The 10,524-nt window shown below is 43.8% G+C and overlaps 1 long non-coding RNA gene across 1 annotated transcript; it reads left to right on the top strand.

The window, feature by feature from the left end:
- The first annotated feature begins 1,051 nt into the window (after positions 1-1,051).
- LOC129383503 (uncharacterized) lies at positions 1,052-10,133 on the top strand. The gene is made up of 2 exons (XR_008611398.1): positions 1,052-1,138; positions 9,985-10,133. It is a non-coding gene; the product is annotated as an uncharacterized lncRNA (long non-coding RNA).
- The last annotated feature ends 391 nt before the right edge of the window (positions 10,134-10,524 follow it).

Genomic DNA, 10,524 nt, shown 5'->3' with positions numbered 1-10,524 from the left:
TGATAGAAATACCGGAGTTACGTTAACTACACACGAGCAACGACAGGGCTTTTTTGGCGAAGAGTTGCAACCCTTCTAAGACCATCGGAACATCCCGTAAATGTCTGGCTAGCGCAGATAGGATGGCTGTGAATAAGCAGAAAAGTGCGTGTTACCCGGAAATGGGAACAAGCACGTTTGCCAACGTTTAACATTATTTCAAATCGGTAGACCAAAGAAGATGGTGTTAAAAGCAAACTTGTAGATCTAAAGTTGTCAAAGCGCTCCTTCTTTAGAAGTTATGCCCCTAAGTCAACGCATCTAATTGAAATATCAACTTATTTGAAGAAAGCACGTCGAATATTTGTAACAAAGATTTAGGCTACGTTCACACTTGGTCTCGGAGCAGACGGAAGCGGAAAAAACTTGACAAAATCCGCCGGCCTAAGCGGAAAAACGGGCGGAAAACCAGGCGGCGAAAAAATCGGTCTCGCACCGATTTTTTCGCCACGGCGATGCGGAAAACGGTTCCGCTTCACCGGAAACTGCACTAGCATGTAAACATTCGGTCGTAAAATTTAACATTTTTTTGTTATTCATTGTCTATTTTTAGGAAACGCAACTAGCTAAAACTATCGAAGCTGTGTCTTGTTTATCTTCCGTGGTTTGCTGAAAGGACGTACGCCACTTGAATTTATATCCATGACGTATTTTTTACGTTGTTATTCGGCTAAGTACAATCGTTGCCCACCAGAACGTACTGTGACCTGCGTCCCTGCTTTCATCAACACGCAAATTTTGAAAAGATGCGCCGCGCGACAATTAGCTGGTAAAATTTCTCTTTGGCATACCGAATTCTGTGCAATGTTGGCATAGTATGGCTTCTACCTTTGTGGTTTCGCTCTAATGGCCCCTTCAGTCGTTATGACATCTGATTTGCAGTTTAATTTTAGATATATGTATCAGTACTTTATATTGTGTTGCTAGCAAAAGTAACCTCTTATTGATACTTTGCATTGTTATTACTAGGGTACCTATTATAAGGTTAAAGTGCCAATTACAATTTTTAAAGAACCTGATTTCACTGCTTTTTTTCACTCAATGAAACCATTGGTTACGCAACGACATTCAAGTCAAGAGGACCTTTGATATCCGTACGGTGAGCGTTTTTTCTGTAATTCGACGCCTTATATAATGAAAGTACTCGAGTCAATTTCTTTAAACTTAGCCGAAGACGGCGCAGAAAAAAACGCCTGCTGTAGTATTACCCTTCTCCTTCATGGCAGCCTCTCAGGTATGTTACATATGCGCACTTATATACAGAACATTATTGCTAGTTGAGAGCGAATCCGCACACAAAATAATAAATATTGAACATTTGAGAGAGAATTTGAGAAGCATTGTGTATATAGCGGAAATGATAGCCTATTTGCCCGTTGCTTCGTTAAATAAGAAATAAGTAAGCAGCCGTAACAGATACAACACTTCAACACTGAAACCTAACTATAGATATAATCAAGAACTACGAACAAGAATAATTGAATGTTCCGCAGTTTAAGCGTTATTAAATATAATGATATTGTCAAATCTGACTATATTTCCCGAGTCCGAGCATTAATCGTTGGATTAATCTGAAAGTCTGATTATACAACAGTGCTGTTCAAGCCTTATTCTTGGTATCCAGTCAACTGATACAGAGTGCGCCACCCAGATCGGAACATATGAACATAAATACACACCGATTCTCGCGAATCTCGTCAACTTCAAACTAAAGCAGCATGGTCTTTCCAATGCAAAAAAAAAAAATAAAGAATAAGAGAATGAGGCTTCAGAATATCCGAAGATTAATCTCTCAACACTCGTGTTGCCCACGAAAACGTGGTAGAATGTGGAAAATTCCAAAAGAAATGTTTTAACCTTCGTCACGACAAGCTAATTATAGACAGCAGGAGATATGTGTTTGATCATGCCAAAAGTGTGGTCATATCAAGTAAAAGATATAGTTGTCTCTTAATGCCTCCGAAAACAGGTTTGACACTTTCCCGTTTTTATACACGAAAATTAGAAGCATTCTTCCGAAACGTGATTCCCTCCACTACCTTATCGAAGCAACTGAACTTCAAATAGTAGCACCCACCGAAACATTACTAAATTCATTTTGATGAATCTGAACTGTTGTGTATATTCCCCGAACTTGTTATTTTTCGGCGGGCCCGCGAAGGTATGCGTGGCATTGTTGACTACCCACCGTAGTCGCAGGTGCTCAGTACTCGAGTGAACTGCGTCAATCGAAGCCTTATTTCTCTTTTCTTGCAATTCATACCCACCTGTTGTATTCTCTGTATGCTTTCGCCCTCGTGGCGCTGAACCTTCGCCGTTTCGCTACACGAATTGCTTTACTCTAACGTTTACATACCGTGACACTTCCATCATTTTATGCGGTGATGTTAATTTTCTCTCCATAAACTGGCTTCACCGGCTAACACCTACGTCAAGAAATGACGAATTATTCAAAATTTTGAGCACGTAACTCACATTTGTCTTGCGCAACCAATCTTTCAGCAAACGAAACTTGCTGATCAAAATGCGTACATGTTAAATGTTTTGTTTATGTCACATCGTGATAACGTCTCGTCACTAACCAGCTTACCAGGGTTGAGGGCTCACGTAATAATTCACAGTTCCATTCATTGCAAGCCTTAAAAAAGAAAAGAAATTATTAACACTGTACCCAATAATGGGGATTATGCAAGCATGAATGGACGCTTAGCTGTGTTCTACACTTCGTTCGTAGTTGATTTTCCGGGTAGATGAGTTAAAACAAACTAACTAATATTTAAAAAGAAATTGAAATAATGAATGAATGCATATCAACTATTTATGTTACAGAGCACGTATCATCCCCTCGGTTCAATAAAAATTGTATACATGTGAACAACAAAAACAAGAGACATTTCCGAGTTGCCAAATCAAAACGCTTGGCGCGTTTTGATTTCGCCTTATCGTGGCGCAGTCACAATGCAGGCGATAACTTGCGCGGACAAGGAAAGCGAGGAAACAATTATGTGTGCCTCTGCTATAGCAAGCACCGGAGACCACCAAAGCGGCAAGAAGCCCAGCAAAAGTTAGACTAAGCGTGCGGTTTGGCACTGCTTCACTGGCCTTCCCCCAACTTCGCTAGTCTCCAGCGTTTGCGATATCAGAGCCACGCATATTTTTTTTATAAACAGCCTGAAAATTAAATCGTCAAAGTCGGCAGTGACACATGCTTCTAGAAAAAATTCAAGTCAATGTTCTGCAAGCATTAAAACGGCTCTGCACGTTCGACCAAGGTCATTTTCACGAGCCTATCTACGATAAGCCGTGGTTAAAAAATTAATTTCCGCAGTTATAACTGTAAGAGATTTCATTAGATTTTTCATGGTGATAAGATACCGAGACTGCAACGCTATGTCGGCTATCTCTGAACAGGGATTAAATAGTTCCAGCATTTGATCATCCAACGATCTCATGCCATAAGGCACAGAAGTCGTTGGGCGCGGCTGATTATAATACCTTACCCCGATTTTCTCTTCGCCCGCAGGTTAAATGTATCAAGCTGATTGTGTTTTTGAATACAGATATAGCGGTCCCAAATAACTGAACATGATGCAAGTTGCGCAAGGAACTTGCATCATTTTGTTAGGGCCGGAACAACCCAGCACCAGGTGTTCTCCACAACGCAAGTGCGCATGGCGAATCGCGCGCGTCGTCCGCTATACAGGACGTCCTGAGAAGGCGCAAGAAACAACCATCACTGTCTGAACAGAGGATCCGTAGTAAAGAAAAGCACTGCTTATGTGGCTTGTGTGCTCACTCTATTGAGAAAGAAATTTTAGCGTCAGCTGCAGCTTTGTTGCGCTTTCCGGCGTGCAGTCGAAAGTGCCCGCTTTCAAAAGTGTGGCGGGGATGGTAAATGATGCATTTGCCCCCCCCCCCCCCCCGGTGTCAAAAGTGGGGGGCAACTGCCCCCCTTGCCCTCCGGTAGATACGCATATTAGCCCGGAATTGGAGCTTTAGTTGCAACACTTCTCGAAACCTGCGATCTTTGTCAGGGCCGCTGACGTCACTGGAAATAAAACCGCCTTACCAGCCGAGGTCGCGAGATGTCACGCTGGCCAGCCGTTGCCATCAGGTTCCAGCGTGCTCACCCTACGACCGGATATTGACCAGAACGGGCTGCTTAGAATTAGAGGCCACTTATAGGAACTCGATGCGCTAGAGCAAATTAAACACCCAATCCTCTTACACCACGCGTTTACACGGCTCTTGGTATCTGCAACGCAAGTCTGTCTACTACATGCTGGATTTCAAGTTACGCTTCTGGATCTCCAGTCAAGATTTTGAATCTTGAAGAGCAGACGAACCGTTAAGACGGTGCTTCAGTTGTGCTTGCCGTGTCACCGTCGGCGTTTGCTTGCAGCATTGGTCCCCGTGGCACAATTACCGAAAGACCGCAGAGCAGAAACATCACCGTTCGACGTCGCAGGAGTACGCTTTTGCTACACACTTTACTGCCGCTCTACGCAACAGTCTGCGAAGCGTTATATTACTGTTTTATCCTGTGAGGTGACACAAGCAGTGCACTTAGAAATAACCGCGAACGTGACAGCGCGACCATTCATCCTTGCCTTTCGTCGATTTGCATTCAGACGTGGTATTCCATCTACACTTTATTCTGATAATGCCATGACATTCCGAAGATGTTACAAGCAACTGCTATTGCTGCTCAGCGAGAATGTAGACGGCCAGCCAAGTTTTCACTGCATCAGGTGGAGATTCATCGCCGAACGAGCTGTGTAGTGAAGCGGTTTCTGGAAGCGCCTCATCTGGACAATTAAGGATGCGCTGAAGCGCTGCCTTGGACCATTAATTTTCTAATCTTCATTAATGACCAACCGACTAACATCTCCTAGTGTATTCGCCTTTTCTCAGACGATTGCGTACTTTACCAGCCTATTTACAGCTTCCATGAAAACATTGTCCATGAAAATAATTTGCTAACTGTTGAAAACTGGTCTAGAACTTCTTGCGTCCCTTAAATGTCAGTTTTCCTTCCACCACCGAGCTTCATTCCAAGGTCTTAGGTACGTTGTTTTTGGTTCAGGGTTATCTTTAGTGTCATCATATAAATATCTGGATATCACAGTGACTAGGGATCTTGGTTGGTCGCATCATTAAGGAAATCTAACAAATGACGCTAACCATGGCATTGATTATGTCCAGTGTAACCTTAAGTGTATCTCTTCTCACGTAAAACTGCTAACGCGCAAAACGTTTGTTCGTCCCAAGCTAGAATACGCATGCCAATTTCGGGACTCGCATCAGATTAACCTATAAAGAGTCGTTGAATCCATGCAAAAGCGGGCTATTGGATTTGTTTTCTCCGATTACTCTCACTATTCTAGAATCTCTGAAGTAAAGCACAGAGCTAATCTCCCCAGTTTTGAGTCAAGCAGAAAGCATGCCGGTTCCTCTACTACATGTTTTATCACTCGTCCCTTGCTCGCTCGATTATTATACCTGCTCATAGCCTTTTCCTCTGCAACAGTCTTTCTAAATCTGTGTACCCAGCGTCTGTGCGCACTACTGCACATCACAACTCCATTTTCGTTCGAACAGCGAACGGCTCGAATTATCTGCTCACCGACGCTACGCACCACTCCAATCCTAGAGACTTCCACTAATTTATCGAAGACCTAGCACAAACATAACACACTCACTTGTAATTTTTTAACCCGCACCAAAGGCATTTGAGTTATAAATTAATAAACAATTATTTATTTAATAATAGGCCATATTAGAAACAACTTACGGCAGCACTTTATTCTAATTAAATGGACTGATCTATTGGAAAGCTACTACTCAGTGTATTTGCTAACGTTAGCTTTCGTACTTAACAGTGCCACTTCCAATTACCCTCCTGCAGTGAACATATAAAATTCAAATTTTGCTAAAAACATAATTAGACCCATGCATGGTGCTTGAATTTGGGATAAAGAGTAGTTTATCTAAAAGGAGATGTTATTATTGATTATTGCTTCGGCAATGAAACCTTGCGGTTACTCAAAGAGGCAATCGATATTCCACAAGATTAATTGAACAGTGTCGCAAGAAGTACGGAAATGGAACAAAACCGTATGATTCGTTTTACAGCGAAGCTGTCTATGGCTAGGATCTGGGATAAAATGTGTGCCAGATGTTGACAAAAATAAATAATAGGGGCCGATCCTGGTGATAATGCAGAAAGGGTCCAAGCACAATGACACATACCCCTGTGGGCTTGCGGAGCTGTAACGCGTCCTTGAACTACCCTTGTCACACGTGGGACTCCAGGAGGTCCCAGGCACAGGGGTAAAAACATGTTTTACAGCTAAGCTGTCTATGGCTAGGTCCTGGAAAAAATGTATCCGAGATGTTGACAAAAACAATGTGTCGGAGCGATTGTTCCTCAAACGCTAGTCTATGACGATGCCTGTCGAAATTTCAGTGTATATGTGTAAAGTAAGAGAAAGAAATGAAAGGATAAGAAAATATAAATAATAACAAAAAAGAAAAAGAAAGAAAGAATACAATGAAATAAAAAGACGAACAAACAACTACGTTAGCGTTTGTGCCTTTATTCAGCCAATAAAGCATTAAAACACGCTGTTGCCCAAACACTAGTCTATGGGGATGCGCGTCGAAAGGTCAGTCTATATGTGTAAAGTAAAAAAATTAAAAATTAAGAAAAAAAATGAAGAACGCGTAACAAACAACGAAGTTATGTGTTTATGCCTTTATTCAACCAATATAGCATAACCACAATATAGAACTTAATATACCTATTAGGCAATATAGCTTCGCTGATCCTCCATCTTCACATACTGGAAGGCTTTTGAATTTTTTTTACTTTAAGCAAGTGCTACAGTTGCATTAGGCAGCTGTTGTAAGTTTTCTTCTGGGATTTACCACAGTAACCAGTGTTGTGCAAAAACATGCATGTCTGCAGTGAACGAAACAGGATGCGCAGACGCACTTGTGTAGCATGATATAGGAAATTATATAGGAAATGATATGATATAGGAAAACGTACTTTTTACGTGCATTATACACATAAGTTTTACCAATGCTGGTGGCGACCAGAAGTAAAACCCGATTCTTTAAGGAAAACGTGCGCGGAGCACCAGTGGCATAGCCAGAAAATTTTTTAGAGGGGAAGTCACACACTTGACCTGGGTCGTGGTGGGAACGAAGGGGGAGGAAAGCCTGCAAGGCCACACACTGACAGCGAAATTTCGGAGGGAAGGGGGCACGTACCTGGTTGGCATCATAACGATGGTAGATGAACCCGATAGCTGTTTCCAGAATTATTTGCAACTTCTCAATATGGCGTTTTTCATATGAATTCCATGCACACGCGTATTCGAGGAGAAACCGGATTGCTCATTGGAAAGTGACGAGCTTAGTATTTAAGGCAGCTCTGCGCAAAGTACGCCGTACGTAACCGAGCTTTTGCAGTGCTTTGTTGCAAATATAGCTTATATGATGAGATCATGACGGCGTGCTAGTGAAACAAAGATGGCGACGCCGTCATGCTGACGACATGACGATAATCGTATTATGAAGCTGGAGTGCCGATGACGGAATGACAACGGTGGCATGGCAACGACGGTATGCCAATGAATGCATAAGCACTGTATCATGACGATGGCGTGGTAACTACGATGGCGTGATGACGATAGCCCGAAGGCGAGGCTGGAGTGACGACGGTGAAACGACCACGAAGTCATTCGACCGATGGTATGACAACGAATGCATGAAGTGTAAGGCGAGGATAGTATGACGACGACGAAGGCATGACGAAAGTCGGATGATGAAAACAGAAGGACTGCGATGCAGCGACTACAACGGCATCACGACCACGAGCGCACACCTATTGTGGCAGAAGCAGTTAAGACAACTTTTGTACCGAGTCCTGCTCAAATGCGTGACGGAGACGGCGGGACGAGAGTCGGAGAACGAAGCCTAAAGTCTGATGATACAACAGCCGCACCCTCATCACAACCATGAGCACATACCTAGTGCACGGAGCTAGAGGACAGACGACAACTTTGGCCACTGGTTCGGCGTAATATTAGACAGACAGACAGACAGACAGACAGACAGACAGACAGACAGACAGACAGACAGACAGACAGACAGACAGACAGACAGACAGACAGACAGACAGACAGACAGACGGACGGACGGACGGACGGACGGACGGACGGACGGACGGACGGACGGACGGACGGACAGACAGACAGACAGACAGACAGACAGACAGACAGACAGACAGACAGACAGACAGACAGACAGACAGACAGACAGACAGACAGACAGACAGACAGACAGACAGACAGACAGACAGACAGACAGACAGACAGACAGACAGACAGACAGACAGACAGACAGACAGACAGATAGGCTGCAAATGCCCAAGATTGCTAAGCGCAATATTAATGTGACATTGCCGCAACCCTTCTTTCTCCACATGTTATTGTGTGTCGCTACCTTCAAACTACTACTTTCTCGACAGACCAGGATGACCCGAAGCTGTCATCAATGATGCCGCTACGCTGTGAGCATCACCGAGGTGGAAGTTTGCCGCGGCTTCAGCAGGCTGCCTCTTCGGCGGAAAAGGAGACTCCTCGACTGAGATCCGTAATAGTTAAAAGGTGTGCCAAACGATGGACAGGTGTCGTTGCGCGTGCGCACGTGATCCCATGTGATCATCTTGTTCACCACCGTGTGATGGCTGGCCTGCAATTGTTGCGGCGACTAGTGTGAATGGGAGCATGCGCAAATCGCTTACGACGGGTATGGATTTCCACAGTGCCTGTCGCTAATGTCTTTAGCACCATATGAGCTAGTGCGCAAACGTATTCACCTGGCTGCGAATGGGTACGCGACCGCTGCGTAGCTATTTTCATTACCACCATAAAATAGATTGGGAATGTCGTCAAAGGTGGAAGAGCAACACGGCGTGCTGGTGCAAGTGCACGTTCTGTGCAGGTGCCAGCAGAGCGATTCCGTGCTCTATGGCACGAACAAGTGAACAGTGAGCGCAAGCACACCGTTATTGTGCCAAGTGCATCCGCCCAATGGCCAGCAGTGGCATCTGGTCCAGTCCGGCTCGTTGGTTTTACAGAGCAACTAAGAGAGATTCAGGCCAAATCAAAGAACCTGAATTTTGAAATATGGAAAATTAAGTGCTTGAGGCCCAAGAATAAGCGGCTTTTGCTGGGTAGCTTTTCAGGTTGGATAATGCTTACTAGAACGTAAGGTAGCCCAACGAAATAATCCAAACACACAGACACACATCGCAAGCGCTACTAACAACTTTTTTATTCGAAAGGCACCTATATACACCCATAGGATATAGTTTTCTGCACGCGAAGACAGAAACAGCCAAACCAGTTCCTGTTATTGATATGTGTTTTAGTTATACCAAACTTGGAGGATTGCTCAGGAATCGGATGAGGATTATTCCAGTTATGGTGTCGTCAAGCGGCGGTGCTTAGCCTTCTTCGCACGGGTCTCGCAGATTGCGCTATAGTTTCTTATGTCTCTTTCGACCTCAAACATCCTCAATTACAGCACTCTCCGTGGAGTGATTCACGTGAGGAATCTGCACGTCTTCGTCTAGTTCAGCAAGACGGAACATTTTACTTCCAGATGGCGATCCCTGAAGTGGTAGCCATTTGAGAACATATCACTAAAACGTTCATTATTCAGCAATTATTTGATTCCGGCAAACTAATTTCTATTTTCATGCTCCCCGCAAAAAATATATCTGAAGCATGCTTTTCTAAAAGCATTATAGGAGCCTACATTGTGCATAAATAAACACGTTAAAATTACTACAATGTAAACAGAATCGGGATCTAATGTCAATTTTAGTAACATTACTTTGGTAAAGCTTATGATTTATTTGAAATGCAGATTTTACTTGGTCCGGACATCTTCTTTGTGGGAATGACTCAAGATCTCTACCCTGGGCATTTCTACAAGTGCATGAAGTCAGCATTTTACTACACAACTGATAAAGGCTACTATATCCACCGTATATTAAAGTACGAAACTACTAATGAGGTAAGTATGTACAAATAGTCAACCTTATCTAAGATATCGGCGCAGCATTTATATATGGAGCTTACTGGTACGAAATAAATGTGTTCGCATGTGAATATATAAACGGCCTTTGCATTTTCGTTTTGTTTTCTTATTGCGCTATCAGTTAGATGGGCGCTCCAGGCGAATTTCCGCCGTTGGCGTCGTCGTGATGTTCCGTATAAAGTCTAAATGCGATAAAAGCGCGGCCGCGCGCTTTTATCCAGACGAGGTGCGAGGGAAAGCGCGCTAGGGTGAGCCAAGAAGAATGGTATCTCGGTGCGCCGGCGTCTTCTCGTGCGCGCATGGGAGGAAAGTGGGGAGGGTGCGCGCCGACTGTACGCGCGCACAAAGGTCAGCGAGGAGATGTGT

The sequence above is a fragment of the Dermacentor andersoni genome, chromosome 8 (genome assembly GCF_023375885.2).
Source record: "Dermacentor andersoni chromosome 8, qqDerAnde1_hic_scaffold, whole genome shotgun sequence".
Taxonomy (NCBI): domain Eukaryota; kingdom Metazoa; phylum Arthropoda; class Arachnida; order Ixodida; family Ixodidae; genus Dermacentor; species Dermacentor andersoni.
Note: the sequence above shows the minus strand (reverse complement) of the source record. Positions and strands in the feature narration are given on the sequence as shown.